The 21,006-nt window shown below is 43.1% G+C and overlaps 1 pseudogene; it reads right to left on the minus strand.

Annotated features, from left to right (window-relative positions):
- Positions 1 to 17,047: 17,047 nt before the first annotated feature.
- On the minus strand, positions 17,048 to 19,560 carry LOC112448890 (eukaryotic translation initiation factor 4B-like; annotated as a pseudogene).
- Between the last annotated feature and the right edge of the window lie 1,446 nt (positions 19,561 to 21,006).

Below are 21,006 nucleotides of genomic sequence, written 5' to 3' on the forward strand. Positions count from 1 at the left end.
CCTGCAATGCCGGAGATCTGGGTTCGATCCTTGTGTCAAGAAGATCCCCTGGAGAAGGGCATAGCTACCCTCTCCAGTATTCTTGCCTGGAGAATCCCATGGACAGAGGAGCCTGGTGGGCTACAGTTTTTAGGGTCACATGCTGTTAGTAGGCAGAATTAGAAGTTAACATTTCACAATGGACTATGATGCCTGAGCTAGTTTATTGTGTAAAATAAGTTAGCAGTATCAAAATCACCAGACATTATTTAGTGACAGGGGCCTGGCTTCCAAGAGTTCTAGCACTGGCATCTCTGAAGGGGGAAGATTGAAAAAAGAAAAGGGGATGACTTTAGAATGGAAAGAGAGGAGAGAAGTAAAATTTAGAAAACATTTAATGGATGAAATCATAAATCTCACCCCTCAAAACAGTTTTAATGAATCTGAGATTAAGAGCCTAGGTAGATCTAACCAAATCATTACAGCTGAAAATATTCTCTGCCACATAAGGGCCCATAGAGCATCACACAGGTTCCCTGGCTCGGTATCACCCATTTATTCCCATTATACATTGACATTCCCAAAACTCCTGTCATGCTCTGAACTCAGTTTCTTTGAGCATCAAATTATCAGATAGTATTGTTGTCTTCCTTTATTGTCTGGTAGCCAGTTACTTACCTTGCATTTCCATGTTGTCATTCTATTAAGTTTTTAAATAAATAAACTTAAAGATTTCAGTGTTTGAAGAATGAAGAAATTCTTTGCCAAAGGAACTTTAATGACAAAACTGCAAACAGTCATGCAAATAAATCAGAGCTGGTTTGATGGGTTTGAGAGAAAGGTTCTGTCTACTTTATACTACTTTGGCTGTACCTGAGTTAAGAGCTTAGTTGCAGTCTGGCCCCAGGATGTCAGATGGCAGAGAAGGACAAGTAGCCCAAGAGGTAAGTCACTGTAAATGACCCAGGAGCCTGGCAGAGTGAACCCAACTCCACATCACACCTAGGTGTGATGGTTAATTTCATATATCAACTTGGGTATATCATTGTACCCAGTTTTTGTTGAACACCAGTCTAGATATCAGGCTTCCCTGATAGCTCAGTTGGTAAAGAATCCACCTGCAATGCAGGAGACCCTGGTTTGAATCCTGGGTAGGGAAGATCAGCTGGAGAAGGGATAGGCTACCCACTCCAGTATTCTTGGGCTTCCTTTGTGGCTCAGCTGGTAAAGAATCGACCTGCAATGCAGGATATATGGGTTCAATCCCTGGGTTGGGAAGACCCCCTGGAGAAGAGAAAGGCTACCCACTCCAGTATTCTGGCCTGGAGAATTCCATGGACTGTATAGTCCATGGGATCGCAAAGAGTCAGACATGACTTAGTGACTTTCACTTTTACTTAGTCTAGATATCACAGTGAAGGCACATTTTAGAGGAAATTAATATTTAAATTGGTAGACTTTGAGTAAAGTAGATTACCCTCCATAATGTGGGTGGGCCACATTCAATCAATTGAAAGCCTTAAGAAAAAAAGACTGAAGTCTCCAGTTGTTGTTTAGTCTCTAAGTCATGTCTGACTCTTTGCAAGCCCATGGACAGTTGCCCACCAGGCTCCTCTGTCCACAGGATTCTCCAGGCAGGAATACTTGAGTGGATTTTCATTTCTTTCCCCAGGGGATCTTCTAGACCCAAGTGTCAAACCCTAGTCTCCTGTATTAGCAGGTGGATTCTTTACCGCTAGCCACCAAGGAAGCTCGAGGTCTCCAGAAGAAGAGGGAATTCTGCCTCCAAATGGCCTTTGGACTTGAGATCACAACATCAAATCATCCCTGAGTCTCCATCTCCAGCCTGCTGGTCTGCCCTGAAAATGTCAAACTTAGTCCCTCAAATCACGTGAACCAATTCCTTAAAAACCCTCCTCTCTCTCTCCATGCATACACAACACACACATCTTTTTTTTTTCTTTACACTTTTAAAAGTTTTTTTTAAGTTTGCTTTTAATTGGAGGATAATTACTTTACAACGTTGTATTGGTTTCTGCTGTACAATGTGAATCAGCTTAGGTATACATATCTGCTGGGATATATGTATGCTGGGAAAGATTGAAGGCAAAAGGAGAAGAGGGCGGCCCGGAATGAGATGATTAGATAGCATCACCAACTCAATGGACATAAACTTGAGCAAACTCCGGGAGATTGTGAAGGACAGGAAAGCCTGGCATGCTGCAGTCCATGGGGTCACAGAGTTGGATACAACTGATGAACCGAACAACAATAAGAAAACCCCCTCCCTTTTGAGCCTCCCTCCCACACCATCCCCATCCCACTCCTCTGGTTCATCACAGAGCACCAGGCTGAGCTCCCTGTGTTATACGGCAGCTTCCCATTAGCTAGCTGTTTTACACATGGTAGCGTATATATATGTCCATGCTACTGTCTCTCATTTGGTCCCACCCTCTCTTTCCCCCATTCTCTACATCTGCAGCTCTATTCCTGCCCCCACAGACATCCTATTGGCTCTGTTTCTCTGGAGAACCCTGCCTAGTACAGGAGGTGAGCCTTCTCCCAAGGTCCGATTTCCCCCATTATACATATCCAGCATGCAGGTGTGTTTAACACTCAGAGAAGGGGAAAGGTACAGCTAAAGGGGAAAACTATGACCCGGGCATCCTGCAGCTCCCTTAGGAGCAGTCACTGTGAAATGAGTTTCCCCGCTGCCCAGAGAGGAGACAAACGACGAAGAGTCATCTAGAAGCTCTCTGTGTCCAGGCAGTGAGTGGGCAGGGAGGAGTGACAACAGTCGGCAAGCAGGACCAGGTGAGCTGGGCATGGATCTGAGCAGGGTCTCTCTAGCCCATTTGTTCTCCTAATAGGAAAAGGGGCTTAACTGGAATCAAACTGGCCAAGCCTAAAGAGCATTAAAGCTTCCCTGGTGGCTGTAATGGTAAAGAATCTGCCTGTAATTCAGGAGATCTGGGTTCTATCCCTGGGTTGGGAGGATCCCCTGGAGAAGGAAATGGCAACCCACTCTAGTATTCTTCGCCTGGAGAATCCCATGGACAGAAGAGCCTGGCGGGCTACAGTCCATGGGATTACAAAGAGTCAGACATGACTGAGCAGTTATCACAGAAAGGGCATTGGGACTAGACCTGTGAGCATCCAAGGCATATCTTCAGAGGAGAATCTCTAGAAACCCAAGACTTTCTGTTAGAGGCACTGAGCACTGAGTTTATTTATTTAGCTGCCAAGGGTCTTAGTTGCAGCACTCAGGATCTTTCACTGTGACTTGGGGACTCTCTTGTTTTGACACACCAGTTTAGTTGCTCTGAGGCATGTGGGATCTTAGTCCTCCAACCAGGGATCGAACCTGTATCCCCTGCATTACAAGACAGATTCTTCAGCACTGGACCACCAGGGAAGTCCCTGAGCACTGGGTGTTTTCATATTATAATCATGGGACTTTATTTTGAGGTCACCACTACTAGAGTTTGAACATGTGAGTTATATTTGTGTGATACTACATTAATTGGACAATATTCCATTACCATCTGAGCCACCAGGGAAGCCCCACAAATTAAAAAAAAAAAGGCAACCTATCAATTCGTTGCTGTGAAGTGAACTAGAAAAACTGCATAGATTTGTCAACAATATACTCTCCTTTGTGTTTTCCTCTTTCCCTGAACTAAGAAGAATAAAATCGGTTTCTTGTGACATTTCAGGGACTTTTAGAACAAATGCATCTCCAGGAGATTCCAGGACTAGTGGACTGGCTTTCCAAAACTGATTTGTCCATGTGACCATTTTTTCAAGAAGCGTTTCTTGAGGTTTGTGTTTCATGGGACACATGAAATAAACATAGTCTTTCTTATTACTCCCCAGTTCTCTATTCCTTTTGTTTGCAGAACAAAGCTCTCAGTCTGACAAAAGAAGCCCTTCACAACCTGGCCCCTGCTCTGTAGGTGTATCTCTCACAATTTCTTTCTTTCCTTCTTTTTTGGTTTTATTAAACTACTTGAGTTAGGACTAGTCAAATCTGAAGTCTCTGGTCTGGGGCTAGACTCACAGAATTTTTTCTTGAGCAAGAAATGGTTTGCCTGCTCCCTCCTACCCCCACTCCCTCTTTGACCATAAGGTTCACAGCTATCTTAGCTATTACGTCAGCTTCTTAGACTTTCAAAGGAATGTTTAAATCAAGCAAATTTGCTGTGGAGGAAGTTAGTTGTTTAATATGAAAGCAATCTAATTTCTGGTAACCTAGCTAAGTTCTCCTGGAAACTCTAAAGACCAAATCTCTTGCTGGTATTTTCAGATAATGATTTTGTATATTTCAGATGACTTTATCTTAATTCATTTCCATTTTTGCCTTCTGCGTCTGTCCTGACAGTAGATACGGTTCTCACGATGTCTGTTCAGTGATGCAATCAAATTTACCATCCCTGGAACTGATCAAGTCCATGCCCATCTTTCATTCATAAAAGAAGGATTTATTTGGCTTCTCAGGACAAGAAAGATCTATATACAAAGGTTCTATCCTAGTACATGTGCACAAAGGGCCTTTTGCATTTACTTTTTATTGTTATTATTATTAATTTTTGGCCATACAGTGCCGCATGCCAGATCTTAGTTCCCCGACCAGAGACTGAACCCATGCCCCCTGTAGTGGAAACGCTGAATCTTAACTGCTGAACTGCCAGGGAAGTCTCGCCTTTTGCATTTAGAAAAGAAGTAAGTAATGCTTAGTCCTGTGAGGCTCATACAGCTCTGAGAAATTTAGTATGAACTAAGAACCAGTCATAAGAGCTGGGGTTTACATCTAAAGGACTTCTGTATTCGTGGTTTGGGTTATTTATACGCTTTGGTTTTGCAGAGGACCAATTAGCATTTCCTCCTTTAACCAACATAGAAAAGCAAAAAGAAAAAACAAAGTCTCTGGTATTGCCACAAGCTGAGAAATACACCCAATGTCTACAGAACGATACCATGCAATCAAGTCTGAACCAGCATTGAGTAGGCCCTTGGAAGACGCCCTTCCATGTAAGAAGGTTGCTAGGCTTGAAATGTTTCCTTTCAAGAAAAGGTTCTCTCTCCCATCCTTACAGAACCTTTACTTGGGGGTTATCTCTGCTCCTCCCTGCTGAACTGCTTATGGCTGGCTACCTGGTACACATTCATGTTCATGACGTGCTTGGCCTTTTAACTTAGAAAAACAATTCCAAGGCCAGAGCTGTGTGTAGAAGCCACCCTTCCTGCCTTCTTTTCAGAACTAAGATTAAGGTTTTCTTATGAAAGCGGGACTTCCCTGGCAGTCCAGTGGTTAAGGCTCCACGCTTCCCTGCAAGGGGCAAGGGTGTGGCTTCCCAGGAACAAAGACTCCACATGTTGTTGTTGTGTGCTCAGTTGTGTTGGACTCTTTGTGACCCCAAGGACTGTAGCCTGCCAGGCTCCTTTGTCCATGGGATTTCCCAGACAAGAATACTGGAGTTGCCAGTATTCCTCCTCCAGGGGATCTTCCCAACCCAGGGATGGAACCCATGTCTCTTGCATCTCCTGCCTTGGCAGGTGGATTCTTTACCACTAGTGCCACCTTGGAATCCCAAGATCTCTCATGCCGGGCAGCCAAAAAAAAAAAAAAAAATAGTTTTTCTCATAAAGGATAGCTTTTTTCACTGATTTAGCAAAGAGGGAGATAGTCATCAGAGAGATGTTTAAAAGGATAAAGTGGAGGACACTCTTCTATCCCACAGCCTCTCTCTGATCTCCATGTTTTGGCTTCTGCCAGTTCTCTCAGAATAAACTGTTTAAGGAAGCACAGATCGTCTGGGCCCCACCCACTAGCAGCCCGGCCACAGCTCCATCTGCCTTAGGATTTCAGAAAAACAGATCCACATCTGAGTCACTGGTGGCCTCTCTGGGTGAAACGGGGGCTGGCCTCTGGGATCAGGTGATGGTCGCATGGCTGGAAACACAATTACTAAGCCAATAGGAAGAGTGAATGTATTTTAGGCATGCTTGCCCTGCTTCTGAAATTCAGGAGCTGCAAGGAAGCTGCTTTCAAAGTGAAAGGAGGATTTCAGTTCACCACAGGCTGTCCGGAAAGGAAGAATGTAGAAACATCTTGTTACCTCAATGCACAGCTGCGAGAGAGGAAGCCTGAGTTTCTACAGATGGATCAGAAGAGCAAATATCACAGGCTGACAACCCTCCACGTCAGCTCAGCCAGGGTTGATCACTTCCCTCAGAGTATGGTTGTTGGGGGAAGTCTGTAAAGGTGATACTGGCCTAAATTTCCTGCTCTTGGGGGGTCTCTAAACTCAGCATTAAGAGAAGGGTGGGTACCTCCACCATCTCAATTCTGCAACAAGTGCAGGCTAACACCACTGGTTCTAGTCATTCATTTTTTCATTGGTTATTTCACGTCATTTCACCAGTACTTACTGAGCGCCTACTAGGTGTCCAGTGTTGCACGGATGCTGAAGAGACAGCAATTAACAAAAAGGGCTGTACTTGAACTGGTGGCAGCTCAGACCCACAGTGCTTTAGGATAAAGGACAGATGACCCTGTCTTCATGCTACTCAAGAAGGGCCAACCTGCAGGGGTTAGAAGTGCAAATAGATGAACATGAGAGCCAAAAAACCTTTGGGTTGGAAGGGACAGTTGGGAATTCCCTGGCATACCAGTGGTTAGGGCTCCATGCTTCCACTGGGCTTGGGTTTGATACCTGGTTGGGTACCTAGGATTCCTGCATCCCTCGCTGCCAAAAACGAAAAGGGAAGGTTCTGTCAGGATGATCCCTCTGACTTCCTTTTCTGACTCCCAGTGTTTTTCCAGGAAAATGACACTTACTGACTCACAATTAATAGTGTGAACTCTGAATTATTTTCTTAGTTCTGGGTCAGCATTGATTCAAACTCTTTGCACCAGTCCTCTCTCCAACCAGTTGTGTTTATTTGTAAGAAAATTAAAGGGAATTATTAGTTTATAATTTTTTTTTTCCAGTCATGCCATGCAGTATATGAGATCTTAGTTCCCTGACCAAGGATCGAACCTGCACCCCTTGTCTTCACAGAGTCTTAACCACTGGACTGCCAGGGATTTCCCTATAAGTTTATTATTATTCTATAAAATTAATGGGAATTATTCTGTTAGAACCATAGAATAGAGGAGGGAAGGGTAAGTATTTTTTTCCTACTGAGAATATTCAAAGATAATTAAAAATTAAACTAATGTCTCTGATATCATTAGTGCTTCGGTTTTATCAAGATAAATGAGCAAGTGATAGGAAAAGAAGAAGTAGGGAATAAAAAGGAGAAAGAAATGGAGCTTAAAGAAGTCAGGAGGCTTCCCTGGTGGCTCAGTGGTAAGGAATCCACCTGCCCGTGCAGGAAATATGAGTTCGCCCCCTGGTCCAGAAATATCCCACATATTGAGTAGCATCTAAGCCCAAGCACCACAAGTACTGAGCCTGTGCTCTAGAGCCTGGGAGCTGCAACTATTGAGCCCATGTTCCCTAGACCCTGTGCTCTTCACAAAGAGAGAACTACCACATGGAGAAGGCAATGGCACCCCACTCCAGTACTCTTGCCTGGAAAATCCCATGGACAGAGGAGCCTGGTGGGCTGCAGTCCATGGGGTCACTAAGAGTTGGACACGACTGAGTGACTTCACTTTCACTTTTCACTTTCATGCATTGGAGAAGGAAATGGCAACCCACTCCAGTGTTCTTGCCTGGAGAGTCCCAGGGATGGGGGAGCCTGGTGGGCTGCCGTCTATGGGGTCACACAGAGTCAGACATGACTGAAGTGACTTAGCATAGCATAGCATAGCATTTAATGGGTGCACAAATGAAATTTGTGGAAATAAATTCATTTCAGCAACTTTGCATTAAGTACTGAAATAATAGTTGCAATCAGTATCATGTTTAGCAGGAATTATTAGGTTGGTGCAAAAGTAATTGCAGTTATGCCTTGTTGAACTTTGCTGTTTGATATTGGAATACATTCTTAAATAAATGTGGTTATACTTAGATCATTTTAATGCACGTTTCTTGCTTTATGCTTTTTTTGCTGATGACTTATTACTTGTTGTGTATTATATATGTATTTTAGACTTGGGAAATGTTGTTAGACAAAAAGCAAATTTGAGCAATTTTCTTATTCAAGTTCAAAATGGGTTGTAAAGCAGCAGAGACAATTTGCAACATCAACAACACATTTGGCCCAGGAACTGCTAACGAATATACACTGCAGTGGTGGTTCAAGAAGTTTTGCAAAGTAGATAAGGCCCTCGAAGATGAGGAGCACAGTGGCCTGCCATCAGAAGTTGACAACAACCAGTTGAGAGGATCATCGAAACTGATCCTCTTACAACTAACTATAAGAGAAGTTGCCGAAGAACTCAATGTCAACCATTCTAAGATCATTTGGCATTTGAAGTAAATTGAAAAGGTGAAAAAGCTTGATAAATGGGTGTCTCATGAACTGACTGGAAATCAAAAAAAGTCATCCTTTTGAAGTGTTGTCTTCTCTTATTCTATGCAATGAGTTTCCCGATTGGATTGTGACGTGCGATGAAAAGTGGATTTTATATGACAATCAGTGATGACCACCTCAGCAGCTGGAGTGAGAAGAAGCTCCAAAGCACTTTCTAATGCCAAAAAAATGTGGGGTTTTTGCACCATTTTTTAGTGGTCTGCTGCTGGTCTAATCAATCACATCTTTCTGAATCCCGGTGAAACCATTAGGCCTGCAAAGAATGCTCAGCAAATTAATGAGGTGCACAGAAAACTGCAATTCCTGCGGCCAGCATTGGTCAACAGAAAAGGCCCAATTCTGCATGACCAATGCCCAACTGCATGTCACACAACCAACATTTCAAAGTTTGAATGAATCAGGCTATGACATGTTGCCTCATCCTCTATATTCACCTGACCTCTCTCCGACTAGTTCTTCAGGCATCTTGACAACTTTTGGCAGGGAAAATGCTTCCACAACCAACAGGAGGCAGAAAATGCTTTCCAAGAGTTTGTTGACTCTCAAAGCATGGATTTTTATGATACAGGAATAAGCTTATTTCTTGTTGGCCAAAGTGTGTTTGTTATGGTTCCTCATTGTAATGGTTCCTATTTTGATTATTAGAATAAAGATGCATTTGAGCCTAAAAAAAAAAAAAAAAAGAAGCTACCACAATGAGAAGCCTGAGCACTACCACTAGAGAGCAGCCCCCAATCTCCGCAACTAGAGAAAGCCTGAGGGGGGCAAAGAAGACCCAGCAAGCCAAAAATAAATAAATAAAATTATAGGGGAAAAAAAAATGTCAGGAGCAAGACTTCCCCAGTTGCTAAGACTCCAAGCTCCCAACGCAGGGGGCCCAGTTTTGATCCCTGGTTGGGACGCTGTATCCCACATGCCACAACTAAAGACCTCACACGCTGCAGCTAAATATTAGGATCAGCCAAATAAAAATAAATAAATAAGTATTTTTGTATAAGTCAGGAACTTTGCCGCAGTGAAGTGGGTAAAACAAGATTGGAATTTAATATTGCTATTTCCTGGGCTTCTCTTAACTGCTGTGCCCAAAGGGTTCAGATCTTTCTAAAAACTGATGAATAAAGATAACAGCCACTCATCCTTCAAATCTCAGCATCCAAGTTTCAGAATATGAAAGCCAGGAATTAATACAACATGTCAAAGAGGCATCAAACCTATAATTGAAAGACACATCCTGGTTCTTTTTTTACTTTTCAGCTCTTAAGAGAATAAAAAACCTTAGGACTGGCAGCACCTAGAAAAGACATCTAGAAGTTGATATTTAGCTTGAAATTTATTTCATTGTCTATTTAAAGATATCTAAGGAAGAAAATGTCACAGCTTCCTAGATAAATCACTCCAGTGTTGAATAACTTCTTTAGCTTTCACCTGCATCTAGTCTCCTGATTTTCTCTAAGATGCTCTGCTTTTGTGATCGGGACTGTTACTGCTCTACATTTTTCACAATTCAACATCACAGTGCAACCACCCTTGACAAGACTCTCGAAACTTTCACACAGTGGGATTTATGTGAGTTGGTGGCTAGTGACCTGGGACCACTGAAAACACAACCCTTATCCACCTGGGCCAATGGATGGGAACTTCTTTGTCATGGGCAGGTGGCAGAGCTCTTGCCTTGAGCTTTGGTGAGTCCCTGCATGTCCTCCTGCCCAGGAATCTTTCATGTTGTTTCTTCTCCTTTATTACTTTGAAATCTGCTTTTAAATATCCAGGTAGTTTATTTATTTATTGTAATTGAAGTACAATTGATTCAGAATGCTGTGTTAGTTTTGAAACAGAACGAGACCCTATGTTCCTTGGCCCCATGTCCTCAACCTTCCTTTTGTTTGTGGAAAATTTAGCCAAAGAATAAGTTTAATCAGAGAAGTGAGAAAAAGCAGAAGCAAAGAAAAGCAGAACAAAACAATAACAGATTAGACAGTAAGCAAAGTCAAGGACCTTTAGTTCCTTCTCAAGGGCTATAGATAATATTTGGAGCCATATCCTGTGAGCTGTCTTATAGAGACTGAAACCTCCACCAGGTGGGAGAAGTTAACTACATAATGACCAGACTGTAGCCATGACATAAGCCGCCACAATTTCAAGAACTGGTCTCATGGAAATGGGAACAAATCCACCCTGGAACTGAAGATTAACTGTACCTAAAATAATCAGGAAGATGCTGATCACAACTCTGATGACCAATTTCAAGATGACCGTCAGAGCTGACTGTGCTCTTTCTGCAATGTAGCCCCTCTCTCTGCCTATAAAAACTTTTGCCCCCTGATTATCAGTGGGGGATGATATACTCCAGTATTCTTGCCTGGAGAATTCCCGTGGATAGAGGAGCCTGGCAGGCTACAGTCCATGGGGTCGCAAAGAGTCTGATACAACTGAGTGACTAATACTTTCACTTTCATATATATATATATATATTTCACATATCTATATTCTTTTTCAGATTCTTTTCCATTATGGTATATTACAGGATATTGAATATAGTTGCCTTTGTTATATAGTAGCTCCCTGTTTATCTATCTTGTATGTAGGTGTTTGTATCTGCTTACCCCAAACTTCCAATTTATTCCTTCCTGCTTCCCCTTTGGTAACCATAAGTCTGTTTTTCATGTCTGTGAGTCTGTTCCTGTTTTGTAAATAACTTCCTTTGTGTCGTACTTTAGATTCCACATATACATGATATCAAAGGCTATTCATCTTTCTCTTTCTGATTTACTTCACTAGTATAACAATCTCTAAGTCCGTCTCAGTTCAGTTCAGTCGCTCAGTCGTGTGCAACTCTTTGTGACCCCATGAATCGCAGCACGCCAGGCCTCCCTGTCCATCACCAACTCCGGGAGTTCACTCAGACTCACGTGCATCGAGTCAGTGATGCCATCCAGCCATCTCATCCTCTGTCGTCCCCTTCTCCTCCTGCCCCCAATCCCTCCCAGCATCAGAGTCTTTTCCAATGAGTCAACTCTTCGCGTGAGGTGGCCAAAGTACTGGAGTTTCAGCTTTAGCATCATTTCTTCCAAAGTCCTTCTATATTGCTGCAAATGGCAGTATTTAATTCTTGTTTATGGCAAGTAATATTCCATTATATATATATTATGGGACCTCTATTTCTCCAGTGCAGCTGTTGTTTCTCAGGCTTTCACCAGTGAAGAGAAAATAAAGGGCCCAAATCATAACTCCAGAAATTGATTCTCTAAGGCCCACTCAGTCTTCCTGGAACTCCAGCTCCACAGTTGGCTATGCTAAGGCCCCACTCCAGAGTTCTTCCTCTCCTCAGTACTAGACACCTGTTGTTTTTGTCTACCCAGCCTTCATCCCCTCCTCAACTGATAGAACTCTGATTTCTTGTAGGATCATTCCCTCCCCCCAAATTATTAATACCATGTAATCCAGCAATCCCACTTTTGGATCCATACACACAGAAGAACTGAAAGCAGGGTCTTGAAGAGATATTTGTACACCCATCTTCATAGCAGCATCATTTACAATAGTTAAAATTTGGAAACAATCAAAGTGTTCATAAATGGATGAATAGATAAGCAAAGTATGTTACACACATACAATGGAATACTATTTGGCTTAAAAAGGAGGGAAATTCTGACATACACTACAACATGGTTGAACTCTGAGGATTTTATGCTAAGTGAAATAAGCCAGACACAAAAAGATAAATACTGTATAAGTCCACTTATATGAGATATTTAGAAGAGTCAAAATCTTGGAGATAGAAAGTAGAATGATGATTGCCAAGGCTATTGTGTAATGAGTCTAGAGTTTCAGTTTTATAAGGAAAGAGTTCTGGAGATGAATGGTGGTGATGGTTGTACACCATCATAATGTACATAATGTACATAAATACATTATGAATGTATTTAATACTGTTGATTTACATCCTTTAAAATGGTTAGGACAGTAAATTTCATGTTATATGTACTTTACAAAAAAATCTCTTGAGAGCTTTTAACCAGCCTGATGCCAAGGCTGTATCTCTAACTAATTAATTACATCAGATTCTCTGAGGGTGGGACCCAGGTATGTGTGTGTGTGTATATATATATATATATATTCACCGCCCCCCCCCCTTGAAAATAATGGAAACAGTGACAGACTTTATTTTCTTGGGCTCCAAAATCACTGCAGATGGTGACTGCAGCCATGAAATTAAAAGACCCTTGCTCTTTTTAAGAAAAGCTATGACAAACCTAGACAGTGTATTAAAAAGCAGAGATATTACTTTGCCAACAAAGGTCTGTCTAGTCAAAACTATGGTGTTTCCAGTAGTCATGTACGGATGTAAGAGTTGGACCATAAAGAAGGCTGAGTGCTGAAGAACTGTTGCTTTTGAACTGTGGTTTTGGAGAAGACTCTTGAGAGTCCCTTGGACTGCAAGGAGATCCAACCAGTCCATCCTAAAGGAGATCAGTCCTGAGTGTTCATTGGAAGGAGCATTTCTCTTTCCACCTTCGCTAACTGTCCTGAACACCCACCCAAACCAAAGAAGATCTTCCTTTCAATCAACTGATTGAGTAAACTTTATTGCCAACAGTAAGAAGATGAAGGGGGAACTTCTCAAAAGTCCATTGCCCTGGGATCCAGGGTTTCCATCTCCTGTCTTCCTAGGGAACTTGTCCCTTACACATAGATAAGTTTTACTAAGCCCTGAGTACCCAACACTATGAAATGAATATGAGACGATGAGGATTCCGGAAGGACTTTGTTGGTATGGCCATCTTGGGAAGGCTGGAAGTCAAGGACCCTGGGCATACTATTTGGGCAAGAGCTATATTGCTCAAGAATGAAAGATAAAGGAGAGGGAGGCAGAGAGCTAGGAACTAGAATTAGAACTTCAGAAAAGATGTAAATTGGAAGGTGGAAAGGCAGTTAAGTCAGGAATTTCTGTTTTGGAAGACAATTGATAGAGGAGGAAAAGAGCACCATACTAACACCAAACTTACAATTCAATTAAATACGGGCTTCCCTTGTGGTTCAACTGGTAAAGAATCCGCCTGCAATGTGGGAGACGTGGGTTTGATCCCTGGGTTGGGAAGATCCCCTGGAGAAGGGGAATGCCACCCACTCCAGTATTCTGGCCTAGAGAATTCCATGGACTGGAAGACTGTTTTTCTCCTGATGATGAGAATACTTTCTGTCTGAATCTCAGTGCCTAGCAGGCAGGCCATGGCCTAGGCATTTAAAATATTTGATAAAGAATGCATAAAACAAGTAGAAAACACTGAGTCTGTTTATAAGCTCCAGCCCTATTGTATTAGACCATAGGGGAATAAAAATTCTTGTTGTTGTCAATTTTTATTAAGTAATCTATTTCTTTTTAAAAAAAAATTATTAATAATTATTTTTGGCTATGCTGGGCCTTAGTTGCTGTGCTGGCTTTCTCTAGTTGCAGTGAATGGGCTTCTTATTGTGGTGGCTTCTTGTTGTGGAGCAAGGGTTCCAGGGCCCACAGGCTTCAGCAGTTGCAGCACACAGGCTCGGTAGTTGTAGCTCACAGGCCTAGTATGCGGAGTCAGCAGCTGCAGTGCATGGGCTTAGTTGCTCGGCAGCATGCGGAATCTTTCCACACCAGGGATTGAACCCATGTCCCCTGCACTGGCAGGTGGATTCTTATCCACTGCACCACCAGGGAAGTCCCTTAATCTATTTATTTAAGTTGTAGTAGATGATATAACTGGAGAAGGAAATGGCAACCCACTCCAGTGTTCTTGCCTGGAGAATCCCAGGGACAGGGGAGACTGGTGGGCTGCCATCTCTAGGGTCACACAGAGTCGGACACGACTGAAGTGACGCAGCAGCAGCAGCAGCAGCAGATGATGATATGACATCTGATGCCTACTTAGAAAGATACAAAAGGGTACACATTTAAAATTCTCCTTCTTAGGAATTCCCTGGAGGTCCAGTGGTTAGGACTCAGCACTTTTGATCTCTGGTGTGGGCAGGATACTAAGATCCCACAAATCATGTGGTACAAGAAAAAAATAAGCATAAATAAAATTCTTCCTGGTTGCACAACTGGGCAATATATTCAATCACTGAATGTTACACTTTAAATTGGTGAATTGTATGTTATGCGAATTGCATCTCAATAAGGCTGCTAGAAAAATGAAACAATCTTCCTTCAATCCTCCCATTCTTGTGCCTTGGCCACCCTGTTTTTTCCAGAAACAATCTTGTCGTCTGTTTTCTTCTTCCAGAGGGATATAGATATAGATAGGTATAGATATACACATTCCTTTACATAGAAACAAGAATACACACAAGAACTGTACAAAAAAGATCTTCACAATCCAGATAATCACGATGGTGTGATCACTCACCTAGAGCCAGACATCCTGGAATGTGAAGTCAAGTGGGCCTTAGAAAGCATCACTACGAACAAAGCTAGTGGAGGTGGTGGAATTCCAGTTGAGCTATTTCAAATCCTGAAAGATGATGCTGTGAAAGTGCTGCACTCAGTATGCCAGCAAATTTGGAAAACTCAGCAGTGGCCACAGGACTGGAAATGGTCAGTTTTCATTCCAATCCCAAAGCAAGGCAATGCCAAAGACTGCTCAAACTACCGCACAATTGCACTCATCTCACACGCTGGTAACGGAGAAGGCAATGGCAACCCACTCCGGTACTCTTGCCTGGAAAATCCCATGGATGAAGGAGCCTGGTAGGCTGCTGTCTATGGGGTCGCACAGAGTCGGACACGACTGAAGCGACTTAGCAGCAGCAGCAGCAGCAGCAGCACACGCTAGTAAAGTAATGCTCAAAATTCTCCAAGCCAGGCTTCAGCAATATGTGAACTGTGAACTTTCAGATGTTCAAGCTGGTTTTAGAAAAGGCCGAGGAACCAGAGATCAAATTGCCAACATCCACTGGATCATGGAAAAAGCAAGAGAGTTCCAGAAAAACATCTATTTCTGCTTTATTGATTATGCCAAAGCCTTTGACTGTGTGGATCACAATAAACTGTGGAAAATTCTGAAAGAGATGGGAATACCAAACCACCTGACCTGCCTCTTGAGAAACCTATATGTAGATCAGGAAGCAACAGTTAGAACTGGACGTGGAACAACAGACTGGTTCCAAATAGGAAAAGGAGTATGTCAAGGCTGTATATTGTCACTCTGCTTATTTAACTTCTATGCAGAGTACATCATCAGAGTACATCAGAAATGCTGGGCTGGAAGAAGCACAAGCTGGAATCAAAATTGCCGAGAGAAAGATCAATAACCTCAGATATGCAGATGACGCCACCCTTATGGCAGAAAGTGAAGAGGAACTAAAAAGCCTCTTGATGAAAGTGAAAGAGGAGGGTGAAAAAGTTGGCTTAAAGCTCAACATTCAGAAAACGAAGATCATGGCATCTGATCCCATCACTTCATGGCAAATAGATGGGGAAACAGTGTCAGACTTTATTTTTGGGGCTCCAAAATCACTGCAGATGGTGACTGCGGCCATGAAATTAAAAGACGCTTACTCCTTGGAAGGAAAGTTATGACCAACCTAGACAGCATATTAGAAAACAGAGACATTACTTTGTCAACAAAGGTCCGTCTAGTCAAGGCTATGGTTTTTCCTGTGGTCATGTATGGATGTGAGAGTTGGACTGTGAAGAAGGCTGAGCGCCGAAGAATTGATGCTTTTGAACTGTGGTGTTGGAGAAGACTCTTGAGAGTCCCTTGGACTGCAAGGAGATCCAGCCAGTCCATCCTAAAGGAGATCAGTCCTGGGTGTTCATTGGAAGGACTGTTGTTGAGGCTGAAACTCCAATACTTTGGCCACCTCATGTGAAGAGTTGACTCATTGGAAAAGACCCTGATGCTGGGAGGGACTGGGGGCAGGAGGAGAAGGGGACGACAGCGGATGAGATGGTTGGATGGCATCACCAACTTGATGCACATGAGTTTGGGTGAACTCTGGGAGTTGGTGATGGACAGGGAGGCCTGGCGTGCTGCGATTCATGGGGTCGCAAAGAGTCGGACACGACTGAGCGACTGAACTGAACTGAACTGATATGCATATAATAGCACACATGCACATATGTATACAGAAGCATATATCACCCTCTTTTTATTTAATCAATTTAATTTATTTATTTGGATGCACTGGGTCTCAGCTGAGGCATGGGGAATATTTTAATTGCATCTTACGGGATCTAGTTCCCTGAAAGTGAAAGTGTTAGTCACTCAGTTGTGTCTGACTCTTTGCAACCCCAAGGTATTGTAGTTTACCAGGTTCCTCTGCCCATGGGATTCTCCAAGCCAAAATACTGGAGTGGGTTGTCATTCTCTTCTCCAGGGGATCTTCCTGACCCAGGGATTGAACCTGGGTCTCCTGCATTGCAGGCAGATTCTTTACCATTTGAGCCACCAAAAAAAAAAAAAAAAACAACAACAAAAAACCCAACCAGGGATCAAATTCAGGTCCCCTGCATTGGGAGTGCAGAGTCTTAACCAGGGGATCACCAGGGAAGTCCACCATCTTCTTTTTATTTTTTTTATTTTTTAATTTTATTTTATTTTTAAACTTTACAATATTGTATTGGTTTTGCCAAATATCGAAATGAATCTGCCACAGGTATACATGTGTTCCCCATCCTGAACCCTCCTTCCTCCTCCCTCCACCATCTTCTTTTTAATAGAAAAGCCTAGGGCAGAGTCCTAGAGGGTATGTGCGTGTGTTTTCAGTCATGTCCAACTCTTTGGGACCCCATGAACTGTAGCCCACCAGTCTCTGTCCATGGAGTTTTCCAGGCAAGGATGCGTTGAATGGATTGCCATTTCCTCCTCCAGGGGATCTTCCCCACCCAGGGATTGAACCCAAGTCTCTTCTCTCCTAGAAGGATTAGAGACCAAAGTTTAGGAGAGGACAGTGGGTAACAGCTGCTGTGAAAGAGAAGAAGCACAGGCAAACAGAAGAGTCATGAAGTGTATTTTCAGACAGAACGGAGTTCAGACTGTTGAAAGATGGGAGGGAAATATAACCAGTCAGAGACTACAAGGAAGCCTAGGGCTTATTTGTGACACACAGGATCCCTGGTCTTTTGGCACCATAAAAGGGGACCAATGTATCCCAGTTTTGCCCCAAACCTTCCCAGTTTTAAGGCACAAGCTTTCAAGTCCTGGAAAATCCAGGAGTCTCAGAACCATTCAATCATCTTGGTGGGTTGATCCTCTCTTCCCCCGCACCCTGCCCAGGCGATAGAGATGGTGAGTATTATTTCATCTTGTCTGGATGGAGGTTTGATTTGTTCTCAAATGTTCCAGGATGGAGAGAGACAAGGAGAAAGCACAGGGTTAGATTGTCAGCTTTGTTTTCACCTTCACTATCAAAGGAAAGAGCAGCATGACCGATTGCAGAACTGAACCTGGAGGCTGGATTTTCTTCGTGTTTCTTTGGCTCCAATGTACATCAGATCAGGAGTCTTGATCCTTTTTACCGCCCTTCACACCTGACTCTCTGGCAGGCTTTGTTCCCTCCACGGTCTGGATCAGGACTGGCCTTGTCGCTTTGACCTTTTGGGACATTTGCTCATCTATCTTTTCACCTTTCCTGCTGGTCTTTGCTCAGATGGCAGAGCCGGAACTACTATTGCTGCTCTGTGTCTGAGCTCTGAGATCAGCAGGAGGGTTAGATTGCTTCCCCAGGAGCCTTCTCCTTTGGTGGAGCGGCTGGCATTACCTTTAGAGATTGCTCAGGTTTGGGAGGCTTAGAAGTTGGAGAGTGACAATTTTTCTCCTTAGTAAGTATTTTCTTTTCTAGAGACTTCTTCCTATCTTTTCTTCATACATTTCTGCTAGGTGCGGTCTGTGATGACTCACTTCCTGTCCTCAGCCTTTCCTTTTCCTGAATTTCTTCACTTTGTCAGCTTGTGTGTCTCTCCCGAGTTTGAAGTTCTAGTTTTGGCTCTAGAATGTCCCTAGCAGCTATGTCAACAAGCTTTGCCCCTCACGCACAGAGGCTGCTCACCCGGAGGTGCTGGTAGAGGAAATGTCTTCCTTGGCAGTACCCTGAGGCTTTACATTCACGATGAGTCTGTGGGTGGGAGGACCTGTACCATCATGCCTCTCTAATCATGTCGTCTGCCATAACTATCTTCATAGTCGTCTCCTCTTCCTTTGTATTTCTAATCTCTCTGATGCCCACGACCAAATACTCTTCCTGCCACTGCCTGTCCTGTAATCATAGCCTCTGTCATAGTCTCTACTGCCTCAGTCATCATAGCAATCCTGGCCCCCATGTCAATCCACATTCCCATGTGGACCGGACCATCCTACTATCCTATTTATCCTAACACACATCGTGATATTGGCATGAATCATAACTATCTCAACACTTGTCTCCAAAGCTCTCATCACCTCTTCTGGACAAGTAGTTATCAAAGCTGTCTGCAGCAGGATGAGTCCTACAGTGTGAATCTCTTGGCCAAAAGAACCAAGTATCAGCCGAAGGATCCAGTATTGGATCAGCAATATCCATTTGAAATCTCCTGCCTTCTAGAAATCCTTCACTGATACTCAGGGTAATACTGAGCAAGGAATCTAAACTCGAGACCTCAAAGTCAGGGTAACCAAAACCTTTCAATCTGCTTGCTGGGTTCATGGGATAAATGCACTGGATTTGGGATGATAATGATGTATCAACTCAGGTTCATTGATTGTAGCGAATGTACCACCCTGGTGAGGGTGGACTTTGCTACTTCGGGTAGCTGTCCCTATGTGGGGAGAGGAGGTATATGAGAACTCTGTACTTCCTGCTCAATTTTGCTATAAACCTAAAATCTACTCTTTTGTTTTTTAAGATTGCTTTTTTGATGTGGACCATTTTTAAAGTCTTTACTACATTTGTTACAATATTGTTCCTGTTTTCTGGTGTTTTTTTCTTTTTTTTTCCACCAGGAGGCATATGGGATCCTAACTCCCTGACCAGGGATCAAACCTGCACCCCCTGCATTGGAAAGCGAAGTCTTAACAGTTGGACCACCAGGGAAGTCCTAAACTACTCTTAAAAAGTACAGTCTATTTAGGTCTGCACCCATTTTTTGATTGGATTGTTTGTGTTTTGTTTTGTTTTTGTGGTTTTTTTTTTTTTTGCTATTGAGCTCCATAAGTTGTTATCACATTTTGGAGAGTAATCTTTTTGTCTGACGTAAGCAGACATTTCTCCAAAGACATACAGATGGCCAAGAGGCACATGAAAAGATGCTCAACATCACTAATCATTAGAGAAGTGTAAGTCAAAACCACAGTGAGGTATCACTTCATACCAGCCAGAATAGCCATCATCAAAAAATCTACAAACAATAAATGACGGAGACAGTGTGGAGAAAAGGGAACCCTCCTACTCTGTTGGTAGGGGTGTAAATTGGTACAGCCACTGTGGAGAACAGTAAAGAGGGTCCTTAAAAACCTAAACGTAGAACACCACATGACCCATCAGTCCCACTCCCGGGCATATACCCTGAGAAAACCGTAATTCAAAATGACACAAATGCCCCCATGTTCACTGATGCTCAGGGTACTGCTATTTACGATAGCCAGGACATGGAAGCAACCTAGATGTCCACTGACAGATAAATGGATAAAGAAGATGTGGTACATATATACATACATACATATATATATATATATATATATATATATATATATAATGGAATATTATGCAGCCATAAAAAAGGATCAGTTTGAGTCAGTTCTAGTGAGGTAGATGAATCTAGAACCTATTATTTGGAGTGAAGTAAGCCAGAAAGAGAAAAATAAATATTTCATATCAACGCATATGTATGGAATCTAGAAAAATGGTACTGATGAACCTACTTGAAGGACAGAAATAGAGGCACAGATGTAGAGAACAGATTTTTCAACACAGTGGGGGAAGGAGGCGGGGATGAACTGAGAGAGTAGCATTGACACATATACACTGCTACTGCTAAGTTGCTTCAGTCGTGTCCGACTCTGTGCGACCCCATAGACGGCAGCCCACTAGGCTCCTCTGTCCCTGGGATTCTCCAGGCAAGAACACTGGAGTGGGTTTCTATTTCCTTCTCCAATGCATGAATGTGAAAAGTGAAAGTGAAGTCGCTCAGTTGTGCCCGACTCTTAGCGACCCCATGGACTGGAGCCTACCAAGCTCCTCCGTCCATGGGATTTTCCAGGCAAGAGTACTGGAGTGGGGTGCCATTGCCTTCTCCAACATATACACTACCATGAGTAAAATAGATAACCAGTGGGAAGCAACTCCCTTGCATAGCACAGGGAGTTCAGCTCAGCGCTCTGTGATGACCTAGAGGGTGGAATTGGGAGAGTGGGAGGGAGGCTCAGGAGGGAGGGGATATAGGTATACTCGGAGAAGGCAATGGCAATCCACTCCAGTACTCTTGCCTGGAAAATCCCATGGACGGAGGAGCCTGGTAGGCTGCAGTCCATGGGGTCGCTAAGAGTCGGACACGACTGAGCAACTTCACTTTCACTTTTCACTTTCATG

This window comes from Bos taurus, chromosome 11, assembly GCF_002263795.3.
Source record: "Bos taurus isolate L1 Dominette 01449 registration number 42190680 breed Hereford chromosome 11, ARS-UCD2.0, whole genome shotgun sequence".
Taxonomy (NCBI): Eukaryota; Metazoa; Chordata; class Mammalia; order Artiodactyla; family Bovidae; genus Bos; species Bos taurus.